Raw genomic sequence first — 19,955 nt, 5'->3', positions numbered from 1 at the left:
GTCTCCTCCACACACTCTCATTCTTGGTGCCCATTTCCACCTATCTTGCACAGATCAAGACATGCACAGTACTGCAGGTATTGGTGCTCTTCTTCAAAGTGAGTCTGTGATATCAGGCTGTGTTATGGGAGGAATGACTCTGTGAAACTTTCATTCTATTCAATGCCATTTGGGAACCAACAGGACTGCAATGTGAGGAAATTAAATTGGACAGAAGGAAGAACATGTTTGAGAGGAAAGACTTTTCAGACCCAGAATGAGTGTTCCATTAGTAGTGTTCCTTTATCACATGATTCGTACAAAGAACATGGGTCTACCTTGTCCACAGGTGTGGGCAGTCCTGCTGAGAGATGTGGGGCTGGATCAGACGACCTGTGGACATTCCCTTCACTCATAAGACTCTACTAAGGTTGCACCAAACAGTCATCATTTAGAGCATGATATTCCAACAAAGCAGAAAAAGAGGTAAATTAATCATCTTGTTTGAAAAAAGAAAAAGCTCTACCAAATGAACAAACCTCATCGAGAATCTAGAGTACGGAGAAAGTGTGCTGCCTGGTGAGACTGCAACACTGCGCATTTTCTTCATATCATTCTTTTCTTCTAAGAGGCTCGCCGCACTGCCCACAAGACACCAGCTCATTTATCTTCTTGGGGTTCTATTTCATTGTGGGAAGGACGTTTCAAGGGAGATACACAAGTAAGGGAACCCAAAGGCATACCTCCAAATCATTCTTTCCTCTCCACCTACCAGCCTGGGTATTATAATATTATCCTCTTCAATCCAAAACTGATAACATGAAAATGAAACTGTGTGTAAAATTCTCTTCTTTGCTTTTTTTCTCAAAATTTCCCTCAGTGAGGGTTATCTATTCTCTTTTCTCCATGACCTGAATTCCATAATTGGTCCCCCTGGACTATGTTTTACAGCACCGATCTTAGTCTAAAACAGATTCACAGTATCTCCTGGTTGCAAAACACAGGTTGTAGTAGCCTCACTTCTTAACAATGAGAACCACCAGTGCAGTGGGAGTTTCAGGGGTAGGTGGTACTGAGAAGCAATTCATTTTGGGAGAGCTCGTGATACTCATATTATGTGGCAAAAGATTGCCAGGAAGTTCAAGTGATGTCTTCAATTAGGCCCCACTCCTTCCAGTAAATACCCCAGAAATGACCTGCCAAAGGTAATGATGGCAGGAGCTATTCACCTGGGAGGACTTGACAACCAGCCTATCTCTATTACACAATTTTCACCTTGCCTAAGATCTTGTCCCTAGAGACTGCTTCCTTCTTAAAATTTAATAATAAAATGTTTAAGATGTGCAAAAGATAGCAAAATAATATAATAGACACTGAGATTAAATAGATGTTATAATAACATTTGGCCACATTTACTTCCAACTCCGCTCTTAGAAGAAAACTATTAAGAGTCCTGCTGAATTTCCACCCTTCATCTTTTACTTGTTCCTGCCTCCCTGGATACACCACTCACCTGAAAAGTGTCTGTCATTACTAAGTGTGTTCTTAGCTTTTACTACATGTATGGTATCATACTGTTCATATCAATTGCAACGGGCTTTTTTGAACTTAACATGTTTTGTTGAGATTTATCAATGTTGATATAGGCTAATAAAGTTCATATTTTTTCAACTCTCTATAGTACTCAATTTCATGAAAAAAACAGAATTTATTCATCATTTGTTGTTGGTTACATATAAATACAAGTGGTTTGTGCATACTGATCTTATATCCATAAACTTGATGAACTCATTATTTTTCATAGTTATTTCAATTTTCTACATTGACAATTATTTCATCTATAATTTGACAGACTTTTTATTTCTTTTGAATCCTATTCCTCTCATTTCATTTCCTTACGGACATCATTTTGAGTAGAAGGGGCAAGAGCAGGAATCCTATCTTGTCTCTGATTTTTAAGGCAATGCTTCTTTGGCTGCACCATTACATAAGAGTTTGCTGTAGGTTTTTGGTGGGCATTCTCTTTCAGGTTAAAGAAATGCCATTCAATTCTTAGTTTTCTAAGGTATTTTTTAAAGCCCAGAATAAATGTTGAATTTTTGAAATACTATTTCTATATCTGTGAGATAATGATAGGTTATTACTCATTTTTGTTAATGTGGTCAATTACATTAATACTTTTTAATATGTTATAACTTCTTTCTCTTTTTTATTGTCTTTCTATTATAGTTGTCCCAATTTTTCCCCAGTGATCTCCCCTGCCCAGCCCATGCCTCAGTCAATCCCCACCCTGCTGTCCATGTCCATGGGTCATTTATACTTGTTCTTTAACTAGGCCCTTTTAAATGAGCTATTCTTAAATTTCTGGGACAAATTCAGCTTGGTCTCCATGTATTTTTAACGCATTGATTGGTTTGGTTTGTGAATATTTTATTTAGGCTTATTGTGTATACTTATAAGTGAAATTCATAATTCGCCTGTTGTGTAGCATATCTAAATTTGATATCAAAGTTGTATAGTTTTCCCTCTTTAGTCTGTGAGGCAGTTTTTATAAAAATAAGAATTATTTATTCCTTAAAGATCTGGTGGAATTCAATGTAAAACTAACAACATTGGTTTTTAAAAAATTTGTTTTGCAGGTAATTTTTAAACTGATACCGTATCTGTAATAGTTTTCAATCTAGTTTAGTTATCTATCTTTTTATTCACTCAGTTTTAATAAGTTGTATTTTATCTAGGCTTTCAAATATATTAGCATAAAGTTAAACATAGTTATCTTATAATTTTAAGTCTATACTCTAAATGCAATGATCAGTTTTTACTTCCATTATTTTGATTTTATGTATTCTCTTTTATTTGATCAATATTGCCTAAGGGTTGTCTATTTTGTTACTTTTCCCAAAGAACCAGTTTTTTGTTTCTTTTTATTAGTTATTACTTTTATTAATTTTGCTCTTTTCTTCATTATTTCCTTTTTTCTATTTCAATTTTGTTTACCCAGTGCTCTTTCATAAATTCTTGAGTTAGACTCTTCATTGATTTTAGTATCACTGATGATATACAAGGATATTTTGTGGTGTATGGACTTAAAAAAATCTATACTACTTACATACCTAATAAAATATGTCTTAAAAGGAAACGTAACAACTACCACTTCAAACTTAATATTCCATAGATGGTATTGTTTAAGATAAGGCAAGTAATGCATTAAAAGATAAAAGTCAATCAATTTAAATAAAAATGAAAATGTGAGTAAAGTTGGATATTGGTTTATGTTTGATTGAAAACTTGGGGTGTGAGACCCTAGATATAGACATTAGGCAAAGATTGTTAATCATATTATTAAAAAAAAATTTTTAATCCTCACCTGAGGTTATGCTCATTGATTAGATAGAGAATGGAGGGAGGGAGGGGGAAAGGAAGAAAGAGAGAGAGAAACATCAATTTGAGGGAGAAATTTTGACCAGTTGCCTTCCATGTGCACCCCAAGATCAAACTTGTAACCTAAGTATGTGCCCTGACTGGGAATCAAACCTGCAACCTTTTGGTGCACAAGATGACTCTCCAAGCAACGGAGCCACGTGACCAGGGCTATTCAAATTTTTTATATGCTATTGTTTTTACCTGCTTGGTCTATTAGTTTTTTGAAAGATGTGTTACAATCTCCCACTATAAACGTATTTGCCAATCCTTCCTTATTCTTTAACAATGGTTGCACTATGTAGTTTGAATTTGAATTGTTAGGTGTAATTCAACTCAGAGTTATTATATATTCTTCATGAGCTATTCCTTTAGTAAGTAAAGAATGACTGCTTATCTCAAAAATATCTTTCTTATAGGCCTTTTTTGACTGCCATTAATATGGCGACCCTGGCTTTCTCTTAGCTATTATTTACTTGGTATGTATTTTTCCATCCTTTTATTTTTAACCTTGGTCTGTCATTGTTTTAGTAATCTTTCCATCACATCAGGCTGTTGTTTTCCTGGTCCATTCTCCTCCATGGGGTTCTGCAAAGCTGGTGTGTCCACATGATACATATATCCAGATATTCAGATGGAAACAAGAAATCTTTAAGAGAAGTTGGGATGCTTGTGAAAGCAAATTGGAGCCCCTGGTTTGCATCTGGAGGCAGGGAGTGGATGGTATGATCTCCGCAGACCCCTGCCAGCCCAGGGAGTCCATGCACAGCTAGCGCAGAGTGGCCAAACTCCGCCCAGGAAGATCCTGGTTTTAAAGCTGATGCCTAAGTAGTTTTTTGCCTTGTGGTATTTATAGCTTTGTGTAGGTGGGGATGCTGCTCCTTGAAACAGACAGAGTACGGTGAAGCCCCAGGGAAACAATGTAAACAATTGTATGGCTAATCATGTGCCTTCCTCCAGTGGACGCTTAAGAGATTGTTGCCCAAGTCTTAGTTCCTGGTGACTGAGATTAAGGCAGAGGATTTCAGGCAAGAAGGGCCTGACTCCAAGCCCTGATGGAGCTAGACGTCCACTCTTAAAACAGCCTGTGAGCTCTGCCTCCATACTCTGCTCTTCATCGAGTAGGCAGAAGTCATTTCCTTTGCTTTGCTTTGCCTTTGCCAAAACATCCAGGCCAACAGTGAGGGTCCTGAGGTAGAAAAAACTCTACCTTCCAGTTTCAGACCCACAGAAGACATGCTGTGCAGGATGGGAAATGTGTGTCTGGAGGAATGCAGATGGGGGCGTGCCTGCCCTTCAGGGGCAGGAAGGAATGGTGGCTCAGCTCCCCAGAAAAGCTGTACATTAGGGACCGGGGAGGCTGGTCAGCATCAGTCTCTAGTGCGAGGCTTAGGAGGAAGTGGACCTGCAGAGAGCAATGGGCACCACAGTTCACGCTCTGCATCAACCTTTTCTTCTGTTTGTAAAAAAGTTTCTTCATGTATAAAACAAGAGGAGTACATCGTATCTGATTTTTCCCAAACTCTGTTCACTTAGTAACACTTTGACATTTTTTGACATATCCATGTGCCAAAGTTATTATTAGCATTTCTCTTTACAGTGACTAAGATTATTTTATTTGTTACTTACCTTGTCTTAATGAATGCCATTTGTTGACTAATGGGTTTGATGTGATAGTTAATACATTTTTTCTAAGACATTTAATTAAATGCACAAGTAGTATACATTTTTGAAGTTCATATAGCTTCTGAAATCTCCTTGCACAATATATCATTAGTTATATAATGCATCAATCATGCTTGCATGATTCCTTTTTACGGTCTATGTTTCCATGAAATTGGCTTTGACCCACATCCCTAAAACCCCCCAAACACTAGAGGAATATAGAGGGGTGGGATCCAGCATCCAGCTTGTCCCTGCTTCTCCAGCTTATCGTTTTTGTGCATTTCCTACAGACTCTGGGAACAGGCTCCTGATGCTGAAAGCACAGCCTAAGAGAGCCAAAGCTCACATCAGCACTTCCAAATCAGGTTTACGGATGACTCATCCAAACTACACAGAAAACCATAACCAAGACAGGTGCCTGGTTTGTAGAGTTCAATTGGGTTAACATAGGTTTGGAAGCAACATTAATCACTACCGGAGTACACACTAATGCTTATCACACCCCCCTGCCACCCCCTCCAACAAATGGCACTAACCCTAGACTCTATTTGATGTTGACATTCAACTAATTAAGTTCGTATCTTATGCTTCCTGAATGCAGCACAGATGTCATTCCCCCTTCAGGGAAGTGCACTGTGGGCCTTTCGCTGACTGGTCACTTTCAGGGCTGAGAACGTATTGCAGGGCCTAAGTGTATTACTCATGCAAATAAGGCTTTTTGGTGACAACAATAAATCACTCAGGGAGAGCATTCAGAAAGCTGATAGCTGTAAATTACCATGGCATAAATCTTTTTTTTGGTTGTGAGTTTGATTTGGGGTCCTCCTGTAGAATTCTCTTGATGTGGGCTAGTTGGACCTCCCGTTAGGTAATGGGCACACAAGTGAGAACTCATAAGAAGCACAGAAGAAAGAAGAATGACCCAGGTTTGGGATGCCTGGATTAGAACGAGAATTTAGTTCCACGGGACCTTGGACATGCCCCTTATCTTCATGGTCCTAAACTGCACATCTGTACACTGGAGTTTATGATCCGTGCCTTACTAGTCTCATAGGCACGTAGACTTCCTGCTTTATTCTCCACACACTGAACACTGCCTATGCACAAGCCCATGATTCTGAGGCCTGAAGGAAGGAGATCAAGGTCCTATAGAGCCTACAAGTCACAGGCTGATCAATTGAACAAAGACAATGATAAGGGGGTTAGTAACGTAACTCCTGGGTCATCATGGAGGTGGCAGGCTGTGTGCAGGCTGGCTGACAGCGAGGCACCCAATCAGTAGCAGGACAGAGCTTAGGTGCCGAGTCTCCTCAAAGTAGGGTGACCACATAGCTCATTGACACAGACAGAGAGAAAGTGTTCCAAACTGGGACACTTTTGACAGCAAAAGCAGGCACTACTTCCAGGTATAATTATCCCTGGACAGTTGGGGTAAACCAGAGCTGACCTGGGGAAACCACATGGCTGGTCATCCTACACGTAAGTTAAAGAAGTAGTTGGAGGTCATTTCCCTTCATGTTTACGGACTTCCCTATGTAGAGTTTGGAAGAAGTGTTATAAAATTCGTGTTACACAGGTCAGAATTTCCTGGACAAATAAGAGGAATGGGACCTACCATCTACAGTGACCTGCTGTCTTAAAGTCCTCAGCCTTAGACCTAACACTTCACAAAATACCAACCAACTCAAAGTTCCTGGGAACCGCACAAAGCCTCATAAAGGCCTAGAGCTCAGGTCTTGAATGTCTCCAGTTCTGGTGCCTGAGTCACTTGGATGAGGAAAATTAAATGAATCACGATAGAGCCACCCTCCAAGAGCTCAGTTCACACGAAGTTCCAGATTCACAACCTTTTCCCAGTGATGAGGACAGAGCTATCATCAGCAACGGGTGACTGTTCAACGCAGGGCTGAGAGTCCAGCCTCAAAGATTGAGACCCCACCCCCAGGGCGTCACCATCCTTTTACAGCAGTTCTCAGTTACCCACAAGGCACTTCCATCAGCTGGAGTCTATGAGGGAAATCACAGAGGACTTCTCATTACAGCCAACTCCCCTGACACACAGAATCCTTCCAGGAACCTCAGCAATATGTGCCAGACACTGTTATGAGTTCATCAAACCAAAAGCTGGTTTCCTCTTCTTCCTGAACACTCCATTTCCCAGTCTTGCTTGCAGTCGGATGGGGCCATGTGACTGAGTCTGGCCAATGGAATGTTATCAAGAGCGATTAATACTGCTTCTAGGACTACCTCTAAAACTCTTCTGGGTGATCCCACTCTCTCCCTCCCCTCTCCATCCCTCCATCCCTCACTTTTCCGCTATAAGTGGTGGAGAATGATGAGGCCTAGAGAACGGCAGGGACTGGGTCCTGGAATGACTGCATGGAACAGGGCCTCTGCCATGCCTTCCTCTTTCACCAACTTATTGAACTATGATGACAGTGAGAAATATACTTTATTGTGTGAGACCACTGAGATTTTTTGTTTCATACAGCTCTTTCTTGACTAATGCAAGCTATTTTCCAAATTATCTTGGGCCAAAGCAATAAACAGGACATTCTGATGTCAAATGAAAACAATGTGAAGGGTGCTCACAGTTGTGGATTTTCAGGATCCCTGTGCTCCTTCATGAGCAAGAATGGCCTGAGTCAAGGGAACTTTCGACCTATTTTCATGCCCACATACCTTCAAAGGAGTCAAGGATTTCCACCCTCCCCAGTTTTCTTAACTCCATTGTGTGGCGTGGATCGCAGGGTCTGGGTTGGGAGAGAGTCACTGTGTCGGTAACTCCCCCTGATCCAGCAGCAGTTCGACACCCAACCTTCCCACTCACTGCACAGAAGAACGCCCCCAATGTCCCTTAACACAGTACGCTGTTTCTCAGCCCTTCCAGTGAGGAAGTTCTCCCACTTGTCTGATCTAAGTTCCTCTTTTGGCAGCAAAAACCCTTTCACTCACATATCCTCAGGAGAATGGTTCTCAGACATTTGCAGCTACCACTTCCCTCAGACCCCTGGCTGGACAGTGTCCCCATGCTGCCCCTATATCTGCCTGTGGTTCTGAGTCCCAGCCCTCTCCTCCCCCAGTATTCATCTGTGCATCTGGCCAAGAAGCAGTCAAAGCCCTTTGGAGCAGGCATAGAGGGAGCCAGGGAGACAGCTCTGAGCTTTTAGTTACAGCTATTTCCTTGGACATTGCTTTGCTCGTCCAGATGGAGGGCTGGGTAAACAAGAAGTCCCTGTTCTCCATCAGCATGTCAGCAAGCGCCTCATTCGCGGGCATCTGCTGAGCTGGGGGTATGATCTCGTTTACAGTATGGCCTTCCTTAGAGTGCCCGAGATGTGCCTTTGTATAAACACCTGGAGCACTCCCTCCAGGGAGGACACACGAACAAGACTGTGAATGCCTTGCACCTACTGGCGTGGGAAGACAAGAAATGTCTCTCTGCTTCCCCCGGCTCTCTATCTAGTTACCTCAGCCCATCAGCAGCCATACTGCCCCCAAATTCAGGGAGACACCCAACTGATTTCTTTTCTATCAAGTTCCAAGTGCTTGCCAACTTTTCTGAATCTGTATTCAGCTATTGCCCTCTCCATGCTGGCTCTGCCACTTACCAGCTGTGTGACCATGGACAAGTGACTTGACCTCCGTGAGTATCTGTTTTCTCAAGCAAATAATGGAACAGTGACACTTACCTTGCAAAGTCCTTTCCTTGCCACTAGGACTTGAGAATATATATGTGAAAAAACTCATACAATGCCTGATGTATATTAGGGTCTCTCTCCAAGTGTCAATTCCTTTCCTCTCCTCTGATTCACCTTAGGGCAATTGCCTACCTCAGATTATCTCTTGTCCCAAAAAGAGGTGGGTAAGGACCAGAGGGCTGGGTCAGTGTCCTGCCTCAAGGTCAGGTCTGTTATGAGCCACATTCTCTGCTCACTGGTGCTGGACACCACCCTCTTACCCGCCAGTCCTGAGCACCTCATCTGTTGGTCCTCAAAACAGCAGTGACTGCTTCTCAACTTGCATCTCGCATGCCAGAAGCCATAGACTCCTGCCTGGGGCTGCCCCTGACCTCTGATCTCTGATTTGTCAGTACCTAACTGGTGACCTTTCTCTTCTGTTGCCCATAATCTCCACACCTAGGCTCCCAGTTTATGTCAGATGAATGAATGAATGATCAAATGAATGCCAGGGCACTATAAGCACTGTGAAAACTGAAAAAAATAGTACATAACATAACAGTCACCAGACTTGAATCCCATTGCTGTAGGGGATTTGGACTCACTATTAAAAATATTCCATGACATTATGTCTATAATTCTGGTAGGAGGTTATGACACATGTCTTAGAAGCGAGAAGAAAATTTTGCTTTCACTAAATGTAAAGTCTGTTCTGAAGGGGATCCAGGCAGAGGTCAAATTTTGTCCTCCCAAACAGAGCCTGCGCAAACACATGGCCTGGGGGCCAAGATACCAGTTTCTATCCCTCACTCCACTCCTGAATCTCCACATCAGCCAGCTGCGGCCTGGGCAGGTTATTGTCCCTCTCCTAGCAGCAGTGGTGGGGGCGGGGGGGTCCCTCAGTGTCTCCGTGAATGTCGGTGGGGGAAGGCACTGAGCTGCGCACAGAGGTATGAGGGGCTGGCTCACTCTGGCTTGCTAGATCCAATTGTTAAATTTTCAGGAATTCAGCTGTACACTACACCCCTGTATTTATCCATTTTATAACTGGAAGTTTGTACCTCTGACTCCTCTTCATGTGGATGTAAAGTACAGCACAGGAAATGAAGTCAATAGTAGTATCCTAATAACTTTGCAGAGTGACAGATGGTTACTAGATTTAACACGGTGACCACATCATAATGTACATAAATGTTGAATCACTATGTTTTATACCTGAAACTAATGTTGCATGTCAACAACACTTTAAATAAACAAATAAATAAAAGTTTCAGGAATTCTGGAACCCAGTGGATATCATGTTGGTAGCTTGAAATCAGCCACAGTAGGAATATTTATACCAAGGGAATGTGCAAATATTCCAAATAAGGCCTTTTTCCCCCAGAAGGGGGTTGTCAAAGATTTGCCAACACACCACTGGCTGCATCAGCATGCTCCCTCACCTCTAAGCACTAAGGGATGCTGAATGGTGTGGAACCTGTGAACCTCAACTTGCTCATTTGCAAAATGGAGAGACTCGCCTTTGCTTCCCACCTCCTAGGCAGGCACAGCCTCATAAGTGGGTGGAAGAGAGGGCCTTCCTTCCTGGTGTCATGGCTTGAAGGAATACGAATAGGATCACCCCATTCAGACCTTAATCACTGCAGGTGCCTTCCTAAGGACGAATTTGATCTTGTCATTTATCTGCTCAGAAACCTTTGATGACTCCCTGTTGCTTCCAGGATAAAATCAGAACATGATCTCCTTCATTATCTGACCCCATCTACCTCTCTAGGTTTCTCTCCTTTCACCCCTTCCCACACCCTCCACTCTCTGGTCACAAATTCGGGCTATTTGCCCACAGTCCCTGTGGACAGCTCCAGTTATTGCTTGCTCACTATGCCCCTTTCACTGGCTAAGAGTATCTTCACTTTTGGGGGGAAGAATTGAGCCCAACATCTGCATTAAAGATCTGGAATGTGAGAGAGGCAACCAGGGACTAAAATCCCGATAGAGACATTGCTTCAAGGCTGAGGCTGTGGAGGCAGACTTCTTGCATGTGAGACTCAGTTCCACTGCTTACCTGCTATGTGACATTAAGCAAGTTACTTACCTCTCTGAGCCTTGGTTTCCTTCTCTACAAAATGGGAATAATAGTACCTCTCTCATCAGGTTGCTGCGAAGATTAAATGAGCTGTTGCACATCAAGGGCTTAGCACAGTGCCAGGTAGACTTAGCATTCAATAAACATAGATGATGTCCTCATCATCACTGCCATCACCATCACCATCAATATCATCATCGCTCTAGCCCCAGATTATCATCATCACTATTATTATTCCCATAACCAGCATCTTGGACTATGAGTAAGTCTCTGCCCACATAATGCTTTGTGTTCTTCTGCACTTGGCTGGAATCTCTTTGGAGCAGGAAAATCTCAGGAAACAAATTGGTGCCCTCCATCCCATCCCTGCCACACTGGCAAGGACAAACTTTGGAGATTCCCGGGGCAGCGTTAACAGCTCTGACTTTCCCTGTCCCTTATGATCAGATAGGAAAACTCTGCCAAAACATCCAGAGATAGGGGGAGTTTCCCACAGAGGAGATTTGGGTTAGGACTCGCCCACCCTGCACTGCTCGGTGTTAGCTCAGCAGAGTGCATTGCTGACAGCACACCCTTCTGGAAGCTACGTGGCTGGGAGACACGTGGCTGGGAGAACTTGCCGAGGGAGCAGAAGTGCCCTGGAGATCTGGTGGCTCATCACAGGAGACTTGAAGGGATGGAGGATGACACAGTAAAAGCAAATGTGCTGTGAGACTCAGAAAATGCTCTCCATGTTTTGATACAACAGTACTGCAGCCTTCAGTGGCCCCTGTGGCCTAGCACATGGCATGCAGACTTGCTGACCCCTCCTCATATGACTCATCTCAAACATCAACTGGAGAACAGAAACTCATTCACCATGTATTCAGACCCATCTGCACATATCTGAAGGACCATTGAGGAGAATCTAACAGAGCAGTTGACTGGCATCAGGAAGGCTCCAACGCCTGCTGGGAATAAGTGGATTGCAGAGATTGGGCCACTTTCCATCTGGAAGCAGTGGCACAGAATTAGTGGGGAAGTGAGGGAAGAGTGCGGTCCTGTGTGTCACTCAGCTCACCCGGCCCCAGGACCTGCGCCCGAATCCTGGCTCAAGGTGGGTGTGGAGAGGGAGGGGAACTGAGAAGCAGGAGAGTGAGAGCTGCTTCACTAAGATCTCTGTGAGGCAGCACAGCACAGAGCACTGTGGGCCAGCGAAGTCTGCTTTCCCATTCAAGGTCACTTCTGGAACATTTAAAGGCAAGGGATAGAGGCTGTACCAGGAGCTGGAGGAGGAACAAAGAAGAATCAGGAGAGGGCCTCATGATTGTGGGCACCAGTGGCATTTGAGGACAACGGTGGTGGGAACCGAGCATTCGCTACCAGGACAAATTCTCAGAGCACAGGAGGTAATTTGGGGACACTCGGCACCATGTGGGAGGAATCTTGGTGGAACAGAGTTTCCTCCTAGAACATGTGGAGACAGGGCCCAGGAAGGACCAGCTTTTGACTCTTATTATTATCTTGTGTGTATCCAGGTTGGTCTCAGTCCTAAGGAAATAGGACTGTGCTTATTCCCACAGCACCCCAACACTCAAATCCTGCCGCATCAATTACTAAGAGCAGGCAGTTTGCCTGAACAATTTACGTATGTTCCCTGAGTCTCTATTTCCTCACAATAGGACCGACTGCTAGGGCAGTGGTGGGAATTCAGTAGATTGATGCACGCAAAGGGCTTCGAGTGGCACATGGTAAACACTGTGCATCTCCCCCACCACCATCATCATCCAGGAGGAACACGAACAGCATAATGGTCCTGCACTCTGATCGTCATGCTGGGAATTCCAGCCCCGCCCACCTTATTAGCTGTGAGACCCTAGGGAAATTATTCACTCTGTTCTCTCTCCTATAAGTGAGCATAACACTAATACACATGCCTTAGGGGTTTCCCAGACACTCGACGGCTCACAGGAAGGTCTTAGAGCTGGGTCACAGGGAGCACTCTATGAATCTTAGCAGTGGTCAAATTACTAGCTTTTGTTCAGCGTCTGGTTGGTCTTGCCAGTGTCCCTGCATGTGTCTGCAGCCCACCACCCACAGTGGGACAATGCTCAGCCTCCCTGCAGCACATTAGCCCACACTGCCTCCTGCATGGAATACTCTTTCCTTTTCCCTTTCATGTTTTAAGGCCTGATTCAAGTCCCACCTCTTCCAACAAGTGTCTCTCCAGCACAGAGACCTCCCCCTTCCCTGACCTCTGACCTAATGTGATCACACACAGAGAAGCACACAGATGTCTCTGCCACAGGTACCTGCTCTGTACCTGATCCCATGAAGACATGGGGGACAAGGTCATAGACTGGAAAGGTCCCTGCCTTTGGGCTCATATTAAGGGGAAGATAGACAGATAAAGGAGCGTTTGCAACCAATTGACAAATGTTATGACAGGAATAAGCTCGGGGGCAGATGGGACATGGAAAGGGAAACTAACTAGCAGAAGCTTCCCAGAGAAGCAGATGCCTGTGCTGAGTCCTAAAGGGTGAGGAGTGGCCAGCAGAGGTAGAGGGATTCAAGAGAAAGGTTACCTCAGACTGTACTACTTTCCAAAACTTGCTGTAAAATTCCCACATGCGCTGGGGCTAAACAGCCTGGAGGACAGAAGAGCCTCCCGTTTCTGGAGGACAGAAGTCTGAGTCAAGGTGTTGGTAGGGCCATGCTCCCTATAAAGACTCCAGGGGAGAATCCTTCCATGCCTCTTGTAGCTTCTGATGGCCCCCAATCTTTCCAGTCTCCACATCATTTTCTTCCCCTCTTATCTCTCCTCTGTGTGTCTCTGGTAAGAATACTTGTCATTGGATTTGAGGCTGACCCAGAGAATCTAGGATGGTTGCATTTTAAGATCTTGAACTTCATTATATGGACAATGACTCTTTTTCCAAATGAGATCATATTCACAGGTCCCAGGTGTGAGAATGTAGACCTGTCTCTGTGGAGACCACCACTCATGTTGGGTCAGCATGAGTAAGGGGACGGGGGCCAGGCAGTTGGTTTGTTTCCCACTCACCCACAGGCCCTCAGGGACTCAGAGTCCAAGACACCAACATTGGCTGTGGACCCTTCTAGCCTCCTCAGCGCACTTGAACTCACCACTCATGCTTGCCAATTCTTTATGGGCTTTCCTACCTTTGTTTTCCCATCAGCGTTGCCAACTCTGTAACTTCCCCCGGCATGCACATGCTAGTGGGAGAGAAGCAGACAGGTGGATGGGCCAGGCCAGGCCACTAGAGCCCCTGGGGAGTGATCCTTGAGGGGAGGGCTGGGATGGATCAGCTACGCTGGACTGGGCACTCCTTGGAGTGACAAGGTTATTCCAGCTCCTGAAGCTGGCCTGACTAAGCTGCCATGTTCCATGGCCAGAAAGGCACGTTCCTTCCCTCCCTCTAAATGGGGCTCCAAGCCACCTCCCTGAGGCCAGGCCTGATTAGCTCCACCTGGCTGAGAGGGGGCATTTGTAAGCAGGTGGTGTTGGTTTCAAGTTCCAGCTTGGCCACTTAACTGTGGAGAGGCTTGGATCTGGGACTTCTCTGAGCTTCTGTTTCCTTAACCATAAACGCAGACCGTAAATCCTTAACATGGTGGTCTCAGAAGCATGTTGTGAAGATCCACAGCGTAGCAGGGTGTGAAAAGCCCTTGGCACATTGCAAGCATGACGACATAATGAATTAACTCAGCCTGAATCTGCTCTGGTACAAGTCACACAGGCACACATATAATGCATACACACACACTTACTTTTATTATTGATTAATGTCGTTGCTCCATGACCTGGTTTCCTCCTTCCCTAGTTATCTCGTTGCCAGGATTTCAATCCATGCCCTGGTTTCCTCCTTTCCTGGCTCTCTGGTTACCATGATTTCAGTTTGTGCTTGTGGACCAACATCTGTTATAATGGTTCCTGGTTTTCCCCACATGACACAGAGTCCCTGTGCACAGCAACACCTCTGTTTCTCCAGTAGTGGGATTCAGTGCAGGGTGGTGGCTGGCTGAAAGACTGTTATCCCCAGAACAAATGGTGCTTCATTGCCTGGTCCTCACACAGCTACTCCTGCTGGCAACTCAGTGACTTCAACAAGGGCCACTCCAAGTCTGGAAAGATGGAGATTGCAGCCCTCTCTCCCCACCCTTCAAACTACCCTCAGCAAGGATGTTGACTCCCGTAGGAACGAGGGTTACACAGCCCTTGATCACTTCCCGGAAGCTGAGTATCCGTCTCTTTGCTGACACGGTTTCTTTACTACTCATAGTGTGGGTCCTGCTGAGAGCAGACATCTTCACAGGCAGATTTTTCCGCAGCCTCCCAGAGCCCTCCAGATGGCTGAGAACACGGGGACTCTGGTTTGCTGACTTGTTTGCCCTAAGTCTTGGAGGAAATCCTGTCCTGTGGATCAGAAAGACACTTTCATTCTTGGTCTGGGAAGGAATGTAATGCTTTTCTCACCTTTCAAGGCAGAGAGGTATCACCAGCCACTGGAACTGCTGAAATTATAGCCTGGGAGGAAGGAATCTGGATTTCATTCTCTATTACTAACAGGCTGTGTGACTCTGGGCAAGTTACTTCACCTCTCTGAGTTTTAGTTCCCTCTTCTGCACAAATGTGGGGCTTAGATCCATTGATCTCTTTGGCCCCTTCCTGCTGAGGTCTGAATTGCTCATTATTCTGGAGCCTACCCTGATATTCTCTGTGTGTCTGTTGGGGTGGAGGGCTCTATTTCCCCCACCTTACCTCCCTGAATTCTCTGCTGGCCGAGAGCATCCTCTAGGAGAGTCGGAAAGAAAGCCTCACAGGATGCTTGTACCATGGCACACTTTGTTCTTCTGTATTAATTTATTCAACAAATATACACAAAAATATGCCAGCATGGGTCTAGGCACTGAGGAATTTGTCGTGAAAAAAATAAACGAAATCCCCATCCTCATGGAACTTATATTAGGAGACAGATGATGAACAAGAGTTGGTAAGACACATGGTATGTCAGATGGTGATTAAATATTAAGCAAGGAGGGAAAACAAGGGGTGCCAAAGGAGGGGGTGGCAATTCTAAATGCAGGGGCAGGAAGGTCCCACTGAGAAAGTGACCACTGATGAAGTCGCCGAGGTGAGAGTTCAGAAGGAGGGGGTCCTGGAGCTCCAGACTCCCACGGAGCCTGGTATAACAGGCAAAGAGGGCACAGGGAGAGTGGCCTGAGTCTCAGGCAGGAATGTGGGGGAGACTATGAGTGCAGGGAACATGCAGGGCTTCTTAGGGGCACATAGAACTCTGGCCCCTATCCCCTTTGCTAATGGAGCCAGGAAGGCAGGCCATCCTGGATTTCAAGCCAGGTTGAGAGCACCGGGTCAGGTCTCATCTCCCGCACCCAGAGAGCAGCCTGTCCTGGGGGTCCTGCCAACCCCAGGAGGACCACACAGCAGCAGCCCCAGCCCACGCTTGCCCAGAGAGCCATGTGATCATCTGCTGGTGAGTTGTAATGAAAGACTCCCTGCCTCTCTGCCTCCTTCCCCCCTCTCCAGCTGTCTCCCCTTGGTACAGCTGCAGATGGTGGGGAGAGGTCAGGGGGCAGGTGGGCATCAAGAGCCCTGATCATCTGCAGGGCAGTACCAGGCCCCCTGGGTTAAGCGCCATAAGGAGAGGGAAAGGAGGGGCGTGATCCGCTCACCTGGCGGGGAGGCTTGGGTCACCGACAAGGAGGTCCTCTGTCAATCCCCTGCACGGAGAGCTGAGGTAAGGGAGGCCTTTGGTTCAGTGCTGCAGCATGTGCGCCAGCTCTGTCTGGACTTTTCCACTCAGACCTCTCTCCCCACCCGCTCCATCCAGGTCTTGTGGATGCCCCTCCCCAGTCCGACAGGCCTTGGCGTGGAAGACTAAGTGCCAAGAATGTACTGGGGAAAAGGCACAATCTAGGGGAGGCTGCTTAGGATGCCACAGCACCCCTACCCCGTCAGCATCTCTGCCCAAACCACTCTGAATGGGATTCCGAGCTTTCCCAGAAGGAGCCCTGTCCTCAGGCCTCATTTTCTGTTTTCTGCCTCTTCCTCTCCACCTTGTGGAGCTTGTGGCCACCAGATTCTGCCTGGCTGCCTTCTCCCCACTGCCTTGGGGCCTACTGGGCCCCAGTCACAGTCTGGGGCACACCCAGGCCCCTCTCTTCCCCCAGAACTGGCCTTCTGCCCAACCCATTGTCTAAAACCTTCCTCAAGTCGGCTCACTTCTACAAGGTGGTATCGTGGAAGGGGAAGTGGGGAGAGACAGAGACGTGTAGAAATTCAGGAAAAGGAAAGAAAAATGCAGTACATTAAATCAGTTGCCCCATTTGAAGGCAATATCATTGCAGTTGCTGGGATGACAGACTCAGGGCTGCCCTGGTCCCAAAGCCCTGGGTGGTCGGAGGGAGGAGACTGGTGGGTCTTCATGGGCTCCCCAGCCTGAGAAAGGGGACACTGTCCCTCTGCCTGGGATCCAGCTTCTGCAACCCTCCTTAGGCCTCTCCTGACCACCCTCCTATCTTCAGGAAGACCCCCCCCACCCCCTGTCCTGGTCTCTCCCACCTAACTCCAAAGTCCCTGTGAGGAGCACTGCAATATTTGGCCTCTGTAAGAGCTTTAAAAATAGATTGTGGATCCCCTGCAAAAAAAAAAAAAAAAAAAAAAAATCCCTGGCTAAAAATAGCTCTCAGCATCTAGGGGAGGAAAAAGAGAAACTGCAGCAAAATTCAACTGGAGCAGTGACTTTCCTGCCTCTGATGCTCCAGGCCAGTCGCAGCATTGGGGAGCACTGAGAGGGGAAGGGAGAATGGGGGCCCTTCAAGGACAAGGAAGGACCTAAATGGCAATCCATAGCAAATGCTGCTCTCTACTCCCCAACTTTGGGTCTCTGGACCCCATTGGTCCCAGTATCCAGGCAGCACTCAAAACAACATCAGGAAGCACGGAGGCCAGAATAGGGAGCTGTGCAGAGGGGCAAGGGTACCTGGGGGCGGGCAGTGCAGTGTCCCCCAAAACAAAAGTTCAGGGGGAGCAGCAAGTCAGGGTAGTTCTCAGACTGAAAGCCCCTACCATGCGAACAGCTGCAGAATGGCTGAGGGGCGAGTGCAGAGGCTCTGTCTGGAAGAGCTACTGCTTTTGTACCAACAAGAAGCAGAGAAGTCCTTTTGGCAATTGTCATTAGGAAAGTCAAAATTTATATCCAGGACATCAGTGCAACAGAAGGGGACCCCATGGTCTCAAATAAGGCTCTTTTCTGTGTTGGCGGTAAGAAGAGCTGTGTGGGAATGACAGCACAGCATGGAGACATGGCTTTGCTTACTGAAAATGCTTTAAGGAGAGTGTTCAGGGTAGGGGCTTAAGGAGACTAACACACACAGCTCCTTTGCTCATTCCATAAAAGCTATCACATGAGCTGGAGGAAGATCAGGCTGCAACCTGAGAGGAAAGGGTCTGGCCCCTCCACTTAGTTGTTTGGGGGCTGTATCTGAACCAGTGATTTTCCTGTACTGGTCACAGGATGTTAATGAGCTCACTAGTGGATTATTGGGGTTCGGGGAGCACCCCTTAAGAAAGGTATGGGTGAGCCCAAGAAATATGCACCATGTCCCCAAACTAAATGTTTACAGCTGATGTTCTGTCACTGTAATTTGCCATAGAGGCTGTACACCAACATGCACACAAAAGCACAGACTTACATACACAGAAAGACAGAAAGTGTGTTCCTCCAGTGAATTAGGTTTCAAAATACACACATAGCCTTCCAATGATCCTACATGTCCCAGTGTTCCCTGGACTGATATCTTTTCTTCTAAACCACTAGGTGGCCACTTAATTGCCCAGAAAGGAAAGAAAAAGCTTTTTGATGACTAAAATGCAAATCCCTTCCAAATAATTTGTGGGAGATTAAGTTCTTCCTAAAGCTCATTCATACTGCTGGTGAAGAGGACCTAATGAGTGTGGAGGAAGAGGCAGGGATGCCAGGGAAACGTTAAGTGGCGAGTGGGTGGTCAGCGGTTCTAACGTGCATGTTCCCAGACAAGATCGGCTAACAGAACATGAAGAGGGACCATGTCACAGCTCCTGGACCACACTTCTTTGTAAGTGCAGGGCAAGTAAAATACCCTCTTGGTCATTTTCTACAGGCATTATCTTCTTAGCCTGTAGGATAGCAATTGGGATAGCAATCTTCGTTCCATCTCATCCTGCAAGTCATCTATTGCATAGCAGGGTTAAGTGAATGTACTTTGAGACAGTGGCAGGGCACCCAACAACAGGAAACAGAAACAATTCCCCCTGCCTGCTGAACCTTAGTTCTTGATGGTGTTGGCGCACATCAAGATTGCAGAGGCCTGCATGGCCTCCACGAGGAGCTTTGCGTTTGCTGTGAAGGGCTTTACTCACCCTCTCCAGTACTTTTCCTCTTCTCAGACCCTCAGTCCTGGCTCCCCCTAGTGGCCAGGAGCTCATTGCACTAACCGGGGATGCTTCCTGCAAATGTGGTAATTAGCCAATGGTTTAGGTACAACCACACTCTCATTAACTAACAGTGGCAGAAGGAGCCATCCCTGTTTCCTTGGAGATTTAGCTATGCATGCATCTATTGCATTAACTGCTCCCTGTGAGCTCGAAAACCCCCAGCTTACTATCTGCGTAGTGCTCACTGCATGGGATGTAGTTGACAACCTGGTGTCATCACTGCATTCTAGGCCAGTGCTCCTCAAAATGTGGTGCCCCAACCTGCAGCATCAGCCCTACTTGGAATCTTGATAGAAACACACATTTTGGGGCCCCTTCTCAGACCTACTGAATCAGCATGGAGACAGGGTCTGGTGCCCAGGACTCTGCATTTCAACAAGGTCTCCAGATTTCTGATCCACAATGAAGAATGAGGAAGGACTGGCTTAGACCAAGCATGCCCTCATACTTTACTCCCATTAATGTCCAGAAACCTCTCTTGACTATTAAGGCACTTGGCAAAAAGAAAACTGAAAGATACCTCTTGCTTATTCTAACCAGTAATGCATTGATTGAAGTAATGTATTGATCACCATAAGGAATATGTCTGCCAGGTTTGCCACTAAGGAGACTCCCCCTACCCCTCTCATTG

The sequence above is a fragment of the Desmodus rotundus genome, chromosome 3 (assembly GCF_022682495.2).
Source record: "Desmodus rotundus isolate HL8 chromosome 3, HLdesRot8A.1, whole genome shotgun sequence".
Taxonomy (NCBI): Eukaryota; Metazoa; Chordata; class Mammalia; order Chiroptera; family Phyllostomidae; genus Desmodus; species Desmodus rotundus.
The sequence above is the reverse complement of the archived record's forward strand: the minus strand, read 5'-3'. Positions refer to the sequence as shown.